The 16166-nt window shown below is 44.1% G+C and overlaps 1 long non-coding RNA gene across 1 annotated transcript; it reads left to right on the top strand.

Moving 5' to 3' along the window:
• Positions 1-5810: 5810 nt before the first annotated feature.
• Positions 5811-15734, top strand: LOC132685386 (uncharacterized). Its single transcript, XR_009613070.3, has 3 exons — positions 5811-6573; positions 6877-13454; positions 14921-15734. It is a non-coding gene; the product is annotated as an uncharacterized LOC132685386 (long non-coding RNA).
• Positions 15735-16166: the final 432 nt, after the last annotated feature.

Here is a 16166-nt window from a genome sequence, read left to right as displayed (position 1 = left end):
TGTACAATTCAATATTTTTTAGTACTTTCACAGAGTTGGGCAACCTTTACCACAATGAATTTTAGGACACTTTCATCGCTCCCAAAAGAAACCCCATTCTGATGAGCAGTTGTTCTTTCTCCCTCAACCTCCCTGGCTGAAACTGCCACCCGCTGCCTTCAGCCCTGGCCACCACCACCACAAATCTGCCCTCTGTCTCTGTAGAGTAACCTGTTCTAGACATTTCCCGTAAGTATGAATACGTGGTCACTTATGACCAGCTTCTTTTATGTAGCGTAATCTTTTCAAGGTTCATCCATGTTATAGTGTATCATGACTTTCCCACATCCTGGCCAACCCTTGTTACTGTCTTGCTTTTTGAGCGTAGCCATCCTCGTGGGTGTGAAGTAGTATCTCACTGTGGCTTTGATTCACATTTCCTTCTGACTGATGATGTTGAACATTTTTCATATGCTTGCTGGCTATATGTCCATCTTCTTTGGACTCCCTTTGCTTTTTAGGTCAATTTGAGTGAAATGTTTCATCACTTAAAGCATGGAGTCCTGTTGGGTTCAAGAAGATATGTGCCACCTCTGGGGAAGAGTTTCAGTGCTCTCTGTCTCTCTCAGTTGTCATCGAATTAACTTTAAATATAATATTCAGAGACGTGTACAAGCCCCATGTGGAATGCTCAGCATATTTTCATGGGAACAAACTGACATAACCAGTAGCCATCATCCAGGTCAAGAAACAAAACATTGCCTGCACTCTGGAAAACAGCCTTTCTCTTCTGGTCTCTAAGCGACTCTCCCTCTAAGCTTTTAACATCATAGGTACCTTTTGCCTATTTTTAAACTTTATATAAATGGAGTCATACAGTAGGTACTTTTTTGTGTCTGGATTCTTTCATTCACCACCATGTTGGTGGAATCCACGCAGGCTGTTGTGTTTAGCAGTAGTTTATGTGTTTATATTGCAGGGTAGTATTCCATTGAATGAATATGCCACATTTTATGTACCCCTTTCATTGTTTATGGATATTTGAGTTGTTCCAAGTTTTTGAGTATTAGAAATAGTACTACCATGGACATTTGTGTACAGGTGTTTTGGAGTACTTTCAGGGTCGTGAAGATTTTCACTGATATCCATTAGAAGCTTTTGCTTAAACTTTCATATTTACATCTACAATTCTCCTGCAGTTCTGTACATCTTTAGTAGACTTATTCCTAGCTATTTGATTTTTATTGGTGTTACTATAAGTCCTTCAGAAAGGATTTACTTTCGCTACTAGCAGGTAGTTTGGATGGGGAAATTCACCTTACTGTAGTCTGAGATTGATTTAAATCAGAACTGTGCTTCATTCTTTTTTGTTTTTAAGTTTATTTATTTTGAGAGGGAGAGAGAGCACGCATGAGTGAGGAAGGGGGGGAGAGAGAGAGAGAGAGAGAGGGAGAGAGAATGAATCTCAAGCAGCCTCTGTGCTGTCAGCGTGGAGCCCTGTGGGGTTCTATCTCACGAACCATGAGATCATGACCTGAGCCGAAATCAAGAGTCTGATGCTTAAACAACTAAGCCACCAAGGCACCCCCGTGCTTCATTCTTTTTGAGGCCTAGGTGTCTCCAGTTACCCTTTTGCAAAGGACTAATGGGTCCTCCAAGATTCATATGTTGAAACCGATTCCAGTGTGATGGTATTTGAGATGGTACCTTTGGGAGGTAATTAGGTCATGAGGATGGAACCCTCACAAGTGGAATTAGTGCCTTCCGAAGAAGAGGCCAGAGAGCTACGTAGCTCTCTTGCTGCCTTGTGAGGACACAGCAAGAAGATGCGGTCTGTAAACCAGGAAGAGGGCATTCACCAAGAACCTGACCATGCTGCAACACTGTTCTCAGACCACCAGCTTCTAGAACTAAGAGAAATAAATGTTTGTTGTGTAAAACACCCAACCTATGGTAATTTATAATAGTAGCCCAAACTAAGACACCTTAGTCCTTGGATGTTGTCCTTCAGAAGTCCCAAATGAAAGCCCGAGTGCTTATCAGGGACCCTTCTCTTTGGTAAGTCCTGAAACATTTTGAATTTTTCTCTCTGCATCTCCTGAGCTGTTAAAATCTCTGTCCCCACCTTCTCTGCCTGTCAGCCACAGTCTTCCAATTAGCTCTTCACAAGCCACTTGTCAATTAGCAAACACATCAAGGGGAAAGGTGGGGGCAACATCATACTTACTTCTCAGTACATGCCCTTCTTTCTCTTTATGATCTTAGACCTTCAAGTCTTGGCTGCTTTGGTACTGCTTGATTCCTTCAAGCAAATCTTTTGTTTTGTTTTGTTTTGTTTTGTTTTGTTTTGTTTTTTCAAGCAAATGTTTGAAAAAATATTTTACACAGCTTTTCTTTCTCTTTCTTTCTTTCTTTCTTTCTTTCTTTCTTTCTTTCCTCTTTCTTTCTTTCCTATCTTTCTTTCTTTCGAGAGGGAGAGGGTATGAGAGCAGGGGAGAGGGGCAGAAGGAGAGAATATTAAGCAGGCTGCATGCTCAGTGTGGAGCCCTACACAGGTCTCAATCCCACAATCCTTGGATCATGACAAGAGCTGGAATTAAAAATCAGATGCTCAAGCGACTGAGCCACCCAGGTGCCCCTTTACACATCTTTCCTATTGTTATCTTCAGGAAGGTTAGTCTGATACTAGCTTATATTCCATAGTTGGAAATAGAAGCAGTGGAGTGCTGTTAAAAGTTTAATAGCTGGCTCTTGAGGCTGAGCATAGGTGGGAAGGGTTTAATTTGTAGCTTTTGCCGATTTCCATGGTGCAAATCCTCTTATGGCCAATTTCAAGCAACCAAAGTGACATAAATGAACACAAAATTGAGGAAAGAGGTGCACAGTGTGCTTTTGTGAGCTATAATGGACAGGCTCCAGCAGACTACTGGTTTATAATTCTATTCCAATGGCTATTCTCCCCAGTATAAGTGAAAAGAGCTGTTTATTCTGCACCATCAACATTCCTAAATCTAGGTATTGAGGGCCCTACCCATCTGCCACAATCTGAGTGATGGGGGCAGTTTGTTAGTAGATAGAGTCATTGGAAAGGTAGAGTTCTGTGTCTGGAATTTGCTCTGGAAAGAAGTGAAAGAATGTATGAATTCAGAAGGGGAGTTAGAAACATGAAGAAATGTCCACTGGATGTATTCAGAAACATTAATAATTATAATATTAAAGAAACAAGTGATATAATTTTCATCAGTGAAAATGGTAAAAAAAAAAAAGATTAAAAAATATTTTTTGAGCACAGATTTCACAGACAAGACTACACACAGCCCCAAACTCTCATATCTTCTGGGGAAGGAAGTTATAATCATTCTGGAAAGAAATGTGGATCCAAAGACTTAAGACAGTTTTTACCCTGTGACCAAGTAATTCTACTTTTGTAAATAAACCCTAAGAAAGTAATCAAACATGGGGAAAAAAATCCACTTAAAAATGAAATGAAGAACGGTAGAATATGTGTGTAGTAAATGAAAATGTTTTTCAAGAGCTTTTAAAGATGTTACACATGATGTAAAATTTAAACAACAGGATATGATGCTGTTCACATTTTACTGAATTTTGTAAAAGTAGAAATTCATATGTATAGAGAAAGGAAAGGAGATAGATTAAAAAAATCATGGGGTTATCCCTTGTAGCAGAATTATGGGCAATTTTTGTTTTCATTTTACTTTTTGGGTTTTCTGGTTTTCTAAATAAGTTTGTGTTGCTTTTACATTCTGTAAAAAGCCAGCAAATATGGCAGCGGGAGGAAAAGATTTTGGTAACCCATCCCTATGTATGCAAGTGTCATTTTCTGTTTGAGATCAGCAACCAGAGTTATTATGAGAGTCTCAGTTGAATCAAATGCTAAGCTCTTTGCAAATGTGCTGGTTATATTTTCCTATCTCTGAGTCTGAATTTTCTTCTGGTGCTGTATCATAATGTAACAAATAAATGTCAATACTGAATGAAGAGAGAGAGAAAAAAGCTGTCCTTGGGTTCGGGGGACAAGAACTTTTGAACCTTCTCTAATTTCCATGGAGCTATGACACAGGGCTCTGAAGACAGCTACCTCTTGGCCTTGTGCCCAACCTCACAAGTCCTGAACAACCAAGACCTTTGAAAAGACCAAAAACCGGGTGTGTGTTCTGGAGGGAGCTGGTCTTGCTTTCCCTAGGGTTTGTGTAGACCTGTCAGGATTTTCATGCTTTCTTTTCCCCACTTTCTAGTTATTTTTCTTTCCAAGTGATTGTAGGATAGAATTCATTTAAATTTCTGGAGACTTTTTTTGGCTGATCTGCAAGATTTCCCTGTTTGCTAAAGTTATACTTTGATCTTATCTTCTGAGTTTTCAGGAATTAAATAACACATATGCCAACACAAAAATAAGTAAAACTTACCGGTCATTTTTTCTCTCTAGGACCAATAAAAGGGTCTTAGGGTTTTAGAGACTTAAATGTAAATTTTTTTTGTTATTAATTTGTATGTACATATATACACACACATTTCCACGTATTTGTGTTTGTGTGTGTGTATACATATGTGTCACAACTATCACTTTAAAAAAATTCAGAATCTCCTTTTCCCATAAAAACAATGTTACGTTTGGGTTTTCATAGAAGTCTAATATTTAGCTCTTAGGGTCTGAGTGAAGATATTGTGTATTTGTGTTTCAACATGATAATATTCTCACATTTCTCTACATCTTACTGTTTAAAAAGTGCTTTTATTATAAAATGCAGCATGCAAAGAGAATATATCACATATATGCACAGTTTAAAGGATAATAGAAAAATGAGCGAGTTGCTACCACATAGCCTAAGGATACAGAGGCCCTTTAACCTGTCATTTAAATTCCCACCTAGTCCACTCTCAGTCCACTCTTTAAAAAAAAAAAAACCCAATTCTCAGCAAAGTGGAAATAGCTGGGAATTTGCTTAGTGCGATGTAGGGCTTCTATAAAAACCCTCTCCCTAACAGACTATTGAATGAACGGGAAAAGGATATCCGTTGTTTCCACTTGTGTTCAACATTTTACTGGAGGCCTGAGCAAATGTAGAAAGTACGAAGAAGAAATAAAAGGCACACAGATTAAAAAGGGAGAAGTGCAACTTACAGGAAACGTGATTGTGTTATGTAGAAAATCCCAAGGAATTTACAAAGAAATTACCAGAAAGAAGAAGTGAATTTAGCAAGACCTCAATATACAAGAGCCATAGTATATAAAAGCCGTAGTATTTCTCTAAATGACTCTGGAAGACCAGCCCTGCGAGGGAAACCTGCGCATCCCGCTTTCGAGGGCAGTCCCGCACAAGCGTGCCCACTGCCCTGTCCCCAGTCCCCTAAGGCGCCCCGGGCCCTGGCTCCCAGCGGGGGGCGACCGCAGGACCTAGGTGAACCGGCTCCACAACATGCAGGCCCTGAATGCCTAGACTGCGGCCCCCGGCCGGGTGGGGTGTGCTGGGTGGGCTCCGGTCCCAAGAGTGGGGTCGGGGCGGGTCCGCACACCCAGCAGGAGCGCCCCTCCCCCGCCCACGTCAGCGGCGGAGCATCTGGAGGACCGTTGGGGTCGTTGCATTCCGTTAGAGCACCTGCTGGACCAGTGGCCGGGCCGCCTCCTCGAGCCTCGACCCCACTCCAGTGGCAGTTGCCAGCGAGCTTCGTCCCGCCGCCACCGTGCACCCACCGGTCTGGCGGGGACCACGCTGCCCGCACCTCTCCTCTGCCCTGTGGGCAGTCGGTGCCATTAGGATCGCGCTTCCTCCCCACCTCCCCGCCGGGGTCGTAACCCCGTCCCCCCCCCCCCCCCCCCCCCCCGACGGCAACGGCGGCTGAAACTCTTGTTGTCTGCTCCAGCCTCCATGATGTTCGCCACTCCGGCCACCCAGGAACAGTAGATATCCCTCCAGGGAGCAAAGGGACTCTCCTCTGTTGGCCACCTGACTGTTGTCTTTAGGAGGCCAGAGCCATCCGGTCATCTATCAGCTCCTTGCCCGAAGGAGACTGAGTCAGGGCTTTAGGAGAGCCCACGAAAGGCTCAGTGAAGGAGGACTGACAGCTGATGACCAAAGGACAGACATTGAGAGAAGAGGCCCTGGACGTGGGAGTGTGCCACAGGCATGGAGGCCACTGAAGGCCACCGGAGCCCCCTGGAGCGTTACTTCCTTCAGGTGCCATTCTGGGCCTCTGAAGGGAAACCTCCCACCCAAGCTGGGGATACTAGTTTGAGTAAGAAAAGCCGCGTGTCCTCGATGCGCTCCTTCTCCATTGCCAGCTCTCGTGGCCCTGCGGGAGGTGTCCCAGGGAGGACACCTGCCCTGCGGGAGGTCCCTTTGGAGGAGTGACCTAGGTTCAGCAGGGCCAGTCTCATTCTGCAGCCACTTCTCAAGAGGTTGACAAAGGTGGTTCTTGTTGAAGGCCATTGGCTCAGTCTCCATCTCACCGACGTCAAAGGAGACAAAGTGAGGGTCCCCGTCACGCCTGTCAAGGAGGATGTCACCCCATGTGCCAGCTGTGGGCCCTACAAATGGGAAATTTCAGTGCCTCTGCCACTGTCGTAGGGTGAAGGTGAGCTGCCCTCCCGTCCTCAGCTTCCCTGTCCAGTCATTGCCGAAGACCTGGGTTTGGAGAAGACGGCTGAGTGGCCCTGGTTTAATAAGGTCTTAGAGATGAGACTGAGGCCACCTCCGACTGCATTGCTGGACAGCCTGCCCTCAGCCGCTGTCACAGTGCCCATCCTGCTCACTAGAACATTACCAGTCACGGACTTGGCTGACCTGCCTGCCAGGCCCCATCCGTCTGCTCCCATACCTAAGATTGCTTGTGAAATGAGATGCACAATTCCTAATTCTCCCTTTGCTGTTCATGCAGGTTCTCTTTCTCCCTTCAGGGTCAAGCTCATCTTTGGGGCCCTACTTAGCAATGAGAACGGAGGCCTTGCGTTCCTGTCCGTCAGTCGTAGCTGTGGCATCTCCTGTTTGGATCTCCCCACACTCCTAGCACCTCAGTCCTTTTCTTCAGCCTGCCTCCTGGAGATTGGAATCACCTATGCCTATGTGTGTGGATTATCTGCACTTTTTCATACGGACGTCTCCGCCAGTCACCCCCACCTCAGTCTTCACCGGCCAGTCTGTCGCTGCTTCTGCAACAAGCATATCTGCAGAGTCAGCCTCCCAGCCTCCTTTGGAATTTGGTGTCACTGACACGGACACCACTTCCATTTTTCAGACTTTCCTCTTGAGGTCTCCCCCTGGGCTCCAGGGAGAACTTTTATTTTCCATGGCACTTTCTGGTTCTGAGAACATGTACTTCATGCACAGCGTTGCCTCAGGCTCGATTCTGCCAGCTTGTCCTCACAGTCAGCAGCCCAAACGTGACTTTCAAACTCCCTGACTCTGGAGCCACCCCCTCAGCCCATAATGGGGGTCTGTGATGGGCTGTGGCCTGGAGCCGCCCGACGGCAGCCCTTTTCCTTTTGGAGACCAGGCGGCCCCAGCACAAGCCACAGCCCAGCCACCCATAGCAGCACAACTCAACCGGGTTATGGATTTGATAGCCCCGTATTGTCCCTTTGGCATCCCTGTCAGCACCCAGCCAGCTTTTGGTGACACTTCGGGCATTTTCCCAGTGCTACAGCTACTACTTCTGGCTTTACAGCTGCCGCCAGGATGCCCAGGACTGGGAATAATAGCTCACCATTTCTGAACACCCCTGTAGATCAATTTGTGTTTGTGGGATCTGCGGCCCTAATGGGTAGCAACAGCTCTGGGGTGGCGTTAGCTGCCCAAGCCCCACCTCCAGGATGGAGCACTCAGCTTTGGTGCAGGATGAAGCGGTCACTACTTCCTCTAGTTAAGGACTCTTAGATCCAAGCTTCAGGGTCCTGCTGGCCTATAGCACCCCGGTTGTGCACAGAGAGTCTACTTCTACAGAGAGCACATCTGTCCTGGGAGACCTTTTCCTCCCTGTGTGTAGTCAGAGCACTTGGGGCTAGCTGGGCAGAGGGACATCTGTGACTATTGGAGGAGTCCGCACCACTGAGAAGAAATGAGTGTCAAGTGACAGTTTTGTGTCTCCTGGTAGTCCGGTCAGCTGGGGCCTTTTGTGGCACAGCACATCCGTTGCAGCTAGAGAGGCCAGCACCATCCTATGTCGGGTGGTGCTTCTCTTGCCGCCTTTTGTCAGACTTCCCAGGGTCCCCTGGCCACAGCACGTGGGCTGCAGTGGGAGGGATTAGCACCAGTCTCGTGCCGGGAGATATGTCTCTTCATGCTTATGATCAGAGCATCCGAGGCACATGTGGCCAGACTCCCATCTCTAGAAGCTGCAGTGGCCAGGACCATTCCTATGCTTGCAGGCCCTCGTGTTTCCACCTACAGTCAGAGCACTGGGGACCCATGCGGTGCAATAGAAGGGGACATCACCAAACCTGTGCTTGGTGACCTTCCCACCACCATTCTGAGCTCCTGGGATGCTCATGGTCAAAGCACTTGTGTTACAGTCAGAGTGATATTGCCACACATTCTTAGGGAGGCATTTCTACTTTTGCTTGCAGTCAGAATACCTGGTCACCCAGGTGAGAGAGGGGCAGCACGACTTTTAGGGGGCAGCACGACTGAGAAAATACCTATGCTCAGAGGCACTTTTGCTTCTACCATTGGTCAGAGTGTTTCCAACTCTGGTGTGGTCAGAGTAGGCTTCAGCTTTCTGTTCGGGGCACCACCCAGGGCTTGTGGGAGACAGAAGTGAAGGAACACTAAGTCTTCATCCTCTCATAGTGCAAGATCTGCAGATCTCAGTAATTAAGAAGCAGAAGCTTCCACGAATGGAGCTCGCTTTGCTGGGAAGAGGCTCTCCCTTCTAGTTATGTCAAACAAACTTAACCTCCTCCTTCCTACTACAAGCTGGAGGTCTCACACCTCGGGGGATGTGTGTGTCAGAGGGTGTGGGGCAGATGAGGCTGGTCAGAAACCAAGACTTGAGAAGTTACACTGTGGAGAGTAGAAGAGAGTTCTTTCTGTATGTATCATCAGCTGACCCCTTCCTGACTTTGACCGTTGGTCTGGCCAACCCCAGCTCTGGGTCAATTTTCCCCTCATTTTGGAACTGGTGGATGCCCCCTGCTGCTTATAGCTGCCCCTTTGTCCTTACTCATTTGCTCCAGTGGGCTCAAACTTTCTGTCGCAGATTACGTGTATAAAGCTTTGTTCTTGCGAATTCATCCTCTGCTTATGTGTCTTTGCTCTTTGGCTCAACTGTAGAGGAAAGATGGTGTGTGAGTGGTGACGTGTTTGGCCAAACCTAACTGTGTGAAGTTTTCTATGGTTCTCAGCAACTAGGAACTTATGACTGTAGCCTCTTTTCTTCCAGTGTGACGAATGGCAACCCAGGAGGACGTCAGGCCCGGAGGAAGGAGAGATGGGGTGACTTGGGCTTCTCTCCCACTGTCTGACCCCACTGCAGATGGGACTATTCCTGATGTGTGTTCAGAAACTGCACTTTACAGTTTTGGTAATTTAAAAATGTTTCAGTGTCTTTTTTAAAAAAATCTTTTTCTTTAATGTAGGCTTAGGCCAGTTACCCTCACACATCCACACTTTACCCAGAGAGGATGGGCCTGGCATCTAGGTTCATGGACTTGTAGGAATAAAGGCAGGAAGAGCTTGCACCTGCTGTGTAATGATTGAAAATGTAAACACATTACAGTGGTTATCATGCTGCTTTAAAAAAAAAATCTGAACGTATCCTCTTTTCAGGGGGAAATAGAAATAACCAGAAAATAGAAAATAACCAGTTTGGCTCTTGTCTATACCACTTAAATATCAAATTGTAAGAGTTAACACTTTCACCTGAATCTGGCTGACCTTTGAGTCCCATTGAGTCTCCACTGGATTTAATTGCTCACAATGTAGTCGTTTCTAAGGCATTTCACAACAGGGGAACTTACTTAGGATGGGAGAAAGAATTACAAGCATTTCTCCAGAAAGTTCCCTATTATCTTATGAGACACTTATTATGACTGTGTGCTAGACTTTGTGCTAGGCCCTCGTGATAAATTATCTCTTGCCCCAGAGTTGTTTACAATGCATTCGGGAATACGGAGGAGTAGACCAAAAATTACAACTGGAAGGCTAAACGCTAGGGTAATGGGAGTAGGTAAGAAGGAAATTAAAATGAAATCTGACCTAGAATGAAAAGAAATTCGAGTTGCTCCTTAAAGAAGAAAGAGGAAGCAGCCAGGCGAAGAAGGGTTACTTTCAGGTCAAGGAGAAAGGACGTGGGAAGCTTGGGTAGGGAGTGAGCCCACGAGCGTGGCTGGTGGCTGAATCGGGCGAGCGGAGTCATGGAAGGGTCATGAGCCAACAAGGGGCAAGATTGTGTAGACTTTAGAAACATCCCTGTGGCTGAGTGAGAAGGAAGGATTAAATGGGAGCCAAAGCAGAGGCAAAGAGGCTTCTGGGAGACTTTGCAGTGGCCTCAGCAAAGACAGGACACCAAGCTCCTCAGCTGCCTGTGGGGATGGCAAGGTGGTGACAGGAGATGGAGGTGAGGGACACCACTGCAACAAAACCAGGCACATTCTGGTCATCTCTTGTGGGTAAAATAGGAGTGGTTTTGGCAAAAATAATACAAGTGCAGTTTTTAATAGTGGGACAGCCTAGGGAAGGCTGAGTGCATTTGGTCACTACCGATTTAACACACTTATCGAGCATCTGGAATGTGCTAAGGACCACTTTAGGTAGTAGTGTCAGTTACATAAAGGCAAAATCTCTGGTCCTTAGTGGAGCCTATATTCTATTTGGAAGGGAAAATAATAATAAATGTAGTAAGTAAATTATCTGGTAGGTTAGCCAATAACGGATGCTGTAGAATAAAGTAGTATATGGGGATTGGGATGAGAGTGGAGAGAAGCATAAGTTTTAATTTTAAAAGTGTGGGTAAAGCAACCCTTACTGGGAAAGTAAGATTTGAGCAATTGAATGGGCCATGGAGATGTAAGGGAAAAGCATCCCAGAAAGTGGGAACAGCCACTGCTAAACCCAGGGGGAAAATGCCTGGTGTTCTCAGAAGCAAGGAAGTAAGCTAATGAGTCTGGGAAGGGGTCAGCAAGTGGGAGAGTGGGGAGAGAGGAGGACAGAGAGGAAAGGGGGTGTCTGGGCCGTGAGGGCCTTGCAGGCTGTTGTAAGAAAGTTGCCTTTTATTTGGTGATGGGAATGTTTGGAGGGTTAGAACAAAGGATGACGTGATCTGACAAGTTTTAACAGGATCATTCTGTATGCTGGCAGGATGGTGGAAACAGGAAGAGCAGTCAAGAGGCTAAGGCTGCATTCCAAATCAGGCATTAATAATGGCTTGGACACAGTGATGGCAGTGGAGGGGAAGGAAGGTCAGGCTTTATACACATATAGGAATATATGCCATTAGGTTGGATGACAGGAGTGTGTGTAGGGAGAGGAGCCCATGGAGTTACCACCATAGGCTAGAGAAACATTTTGGCTTCATCAGTGCATACTTGCTTATGGGACCCATGGAAACCAATGGCTGATGGAGAATTTATAAAGGGAAAATAAGAAGGGCAAAGAGAGAAGACAGCAGAGTCCTTGATATGTGTGGTTGAGATCTTGGTGCACAAGGAGAAAAGGCTTAACCTCAAACCACCTCATAAACAAATTTCAGATGGATTGAAGACACCAGATATTAAAAAAAAATTATGAGGATTTAGAAAAAAGTATAGGAGATGCTATTCATAATTTTGGGATATGAAGGATTTCTTAAGATTAAAAATCATAAAATTCTGAGAAATATGATGCCATTGAAATTAAAATCCCTTTATTTAAAAACCATAAACAAGATTAAAAGACATAAGACTTCTTTTTCTCGTCAGAAGGCACAATTCAGAAAACGAACTGGCAAGGTGCAGACTGGGAAAAATATTTGCAAAACATATATCTAAGGAAGGACTAGTGAAGAAGTCCTACAACTCAGTAATAAAATGCCAAGCTACTCAATAAAATATGGGTAAAGCGTTTGGACAATCCTTTTATGAGGAAAATTCACAAATGTCCAATAATCACATAAAAAACATCATTAGTCATCAGGAAAAGGAAAATTAAAATCGCAGTGAGGTGCCATTCCACACTCACCAAAATGGATAAAGTTTAAAAACCCTGATAGTTACAAATGTCAGCAGAGAACTGGAACGTCTGGAAATCTCGTAAACTTCAGTTGAGAATATAAAGTCTCTCACTTTGAGAGACATTCATACATTCATGCATTTTATTCCTAAATGTTGACTCAGGAGAAATGAAAACTTATGTACACAAAGACATTTGTACCAGAATATTCGTAGCAGCTTTGCTCACACTAGGTAAGACCCAGAAATATTGCAGGTGTCCATCCGTCAGAGAATGGAAAACAAACTTTGGTGTGTTTGTACTACTCAGTGATCAAAAGGAGTGAATCTTGACAACAGCTAACAACATGGAGGAATCTCGAAAACTTCATGCTGAGTGAAAGAAACCTTACACACAGGAGTGCCTCCTGTATGTTTTAACATACGGGGTATGCTAGAACAGACCAGATTAACCCAGAGTAGGAATAATCTCTGGGAGGGCTGTCTGAACCCAGGGGTGCAGGTGGACCCCAGCACTGAGCAGAGGAGGGAATTGCCGACTAAGGCAGCCAGATCAGCCTTGAGGTGACCTCCAAGAGCTGAGCTGTTCTTTCCCTGGGCTACCGACCTGCTCCAGATTTGGGTCTCATTCCATGGGTGACGTTGCCAGTTTCACTGAGTAATATCAAGTGAATAATAAGCTGAATATTTCCTTCTCCTTTAAGTAAGATCCATACTTTTCTTGTTATATTTTTTACTTGTTAAAATGAACAAATATGTAAGAAAATGTTTAAGGAAGAAATAAGAGTGCATTTTAGCTATCCTTCCTGTGGTAGGTAGATTTCTGAGATGGTCCCCAAGATTCCCACCCTTTGATTTAGACACCCTGAGTTGTCCCCTCCCGTTGAGTGTGGGCAGGGCCTGTGAACATCATGTGTATCACTCTCAGTCATTACGCTACCCTTGAGGAAAAAAGGGAGTTTATCGTATTATCCTGGGTGGGCCTGACCTAATCAGGAGAGCCCTTAAGAGACTCTTGCTGGCCTGGAAGAAAGCAAACAGCCATGTGGTGAACAACCTAGGGAAGGGCCATGTGGCTAAGACACCCCTAGCTGACATCTAGCCAGAAAATGTGACCCCAATCCTACAACCGTAAGGAATAAAATTCTGCCAACAACCTGAATGGACCTGAGAGGATCCTGAGCCCCAGATGAGACCACAGCCCAGCCAACACCAGATCAGCTTGTGAGACCCTGAGCAGAGAGCTCAGCTCCACTGTGCCTGGACTTCAGACCCATGGAAACTATAAGATAATGAATATGTTTTAAGCCACTAGGTTTGTGATGGTAAATTTTTTTTTATGTAGCAACTGAGAATGATTATATGCATATATCCAGTGCCTTTGGTAGACACTGGAAAGTTTTCCAGCTCGGGAAATGGACTAGAAGTAAGGCAGGGGGCTAGCACGGAGGGTGGGGCTTGGAAAGCTCCTTGGAAAGGTAACCACAGAGAGACTTGGAAGGAGTCCTGGGAGCTCCTGGGAGGCATGTTTCCTGAACTGAGTCAAGAGGAGGGGGTCTCTATTCTCAGCTGTGAGCTGGCTGTGTATGAACCTCATGCTCATGATGTGACCAGGGTGCTTCTGTGTCCTTAGGTGGGATGGAGAATTTTTCCTGGGAAAGGAGGCTGGTTCTCTTGCTGATGAGCGTAGTTGTATTCATACTGTTGGCTCGGGTGGTTCATAATTTCACCATCACGTATACTTTGGCTGTGACTTGGTTTCCTGTGGGTCTTTATGCTCAGGAGGACCTGGTGGGAAGGCTGAGCTTGTCCACCTTGAATCACAAGACACTTGCATCTGGACATGTCCTTAGCGGGTGCCCATCTCAACTCCTGGCACCTCTGGCAGAGGGTTCTTCTGCCCTTACCAGTCCTGCAAGTACAGCTTGGTTTTGGGAGGCTGTCCCGTTCTTAGGCAGCTTGAGTGGTTTCAGACAGTGTTTCTAAAGATAGTGTCCCTCAAATATATGAACATAAGTAATACCTCCTAATTATCCCTCTTCTCTTCATTTAAACATCCTTTTTTCCTTGAATTGTTCTACTGTAAAGAGTTCCAGAATCCCCACTCTCCTCCTTGGACAGCCTATAGAAGAAACTCTATGTCACACAATGATGCTCTAGGTAAACTAGGTGTCAGCATGGCTCAATGCTACCTTCTTCCATTTAGCACTGACTAAATATGGGGTTGTGGGTAACTACTAACTAATTCAAATATTCGGACAAGATTTAGTGAACTCTCCTGTGTTCCTGGAATTTTGCAAGGATCCAGGGGCATAAACATAAAATGACATAACTCTGCCCCCTTATTACCAGAGCACTTAAAATTTAGCTGGAGAAATAACATGTGAATAATTAATAAAATACCGTATGAGGATCATGTAATAATTATGAGTTAATAGCTCTGAGGAAATTCCAGGTGCTATGTAATCTCCAGTTTCTCTTTTTCTTCCTCTACACCAAATTTCATGGAATGTTGCTTTTGGGAATGCTCAAAATCTTTGAGGAGACTTTTAGAGTGTCCCCCTTTCCCTAGCAACGTTGTCCCAATGCTATCTCCTTGTTTGTATGGTGGAAAGGACCTGAATTAAAGAAAGACACAGTATGTCACGTGAAATGATGGGGTAGAATCTGCATGGAGACCATTTGAGGATCCTTCTCTTGGTCTGTTCTTGAGAAAAAATTACTCTTGCAAATTCAAACCTGACTCTGATAAAGCCTCTAATTTCCTTTTTGCTTTTACAGGAACTGTAGAAATAGAGGAATGTGTTAAACAACATCAATCGACTATAATACACCAAATACAGAATATGAGAAAATCTCTGGACAAATGAATGAGTTTCTCCAACAAATAAATGAAATAATAAAAAAGTGGGAAGAGGAACCTATAGATTAAAAGACAGTTAAGAAATACATGACATGTCCAAACTAAATGAGGATAAATTGTTTAGATCTGGATTCAAATGCCCCAACTGTAAAAGCCTTTCTGAGATAGGAAACATTTGAGCACTGACTCTGTATTTGGTATTAAATAATTGTTATTTTTATGTGCATCAAAGATAAAGATATTTTGGCTATCTTAAAAGAGTTTGTAATCTTTAATGATAAACACAGAAGTATTTATGGGTGAAATAATATATTTCTGGATTTTTAAAAAAATGTAAAAAAAATATAAAAAATGTAAAAAAGCTGTGGTAGATATGAAGAGAATGGAGAATTGAGGAAACCAGGATGTCCATCTTTTGTTAACAATGTGTTGAAAATGAGTGGTGGATTCTCAGTTCTTCATTTTATTTTTCTCTTTGATTTTTATGCATCTCAAAATTTCAATTATAAAATGTTAAAAATCATGGTCATATGCAAACTATTTAAATGTTAAGATTTTTTTTTTCTCTTTGCCACAATTTTTTGTGTTTTTCATGACAATACACTTGTAATTATTTTGGTAACCTTTCAGTATCAACCTGATACTGTTTTAAAAATATTTTATTTAAAAATTTTTAGGACATTTTTTAATGTTTTATTCAGTTGTTGAGAGAGAGAGAGAGAGAGAGCGAGCATGAGCAGGGGAGGGGCAGAGAAAGACACAGAATCTGAAGCAGGCTCCAGGCTCCGAGCTGCCAGCACAGAGCCCGACGTGGGGCTTGAACTCATGAACCGCGAGATCATGACCTGAGCTGAAGTCAGATGCTTAACCGATAGAGCCACCCTGGCACCACTCAAACTATTACTATTAACATGTAAAAAGCTGTACATATTTAATATATATTACTTGATGAGTAAACTCCCATGAAATCATCAATACCATCAAGGCCATCACCTCCTACTTTCATTCTGCCCCCTTTATTGTTATTATTATTATTATTATTATTATTATTATTATTTGTGGTAAGAACATTTAACATAAGATCTATCTCCTCAGCAAATTTTCAGTATACAATGTGTTGTTAGCTGTAGGGACCATGCTGTATAGTAGATTTCCAGAACTTGC

Source organism: Panthera onca, chromosome D2 (genome assembly GCF_046562875.1).
Source record: "Panthera onca isolate mPanOnc1 chromosome D2, mPanOnc1 haplotype 2, whole genome shotgun sequence".
Classification (NCBI taxonomy): Eukaryota; Metazoa; Chordata; class Mammalia; order Carnivora; family Felidae; genus Panthera; species Panthera onca.
Note: the sequence above shows the minus strand (reverse complement) of the source record. Positions and strands in the feature narration are given on the sequence as shown.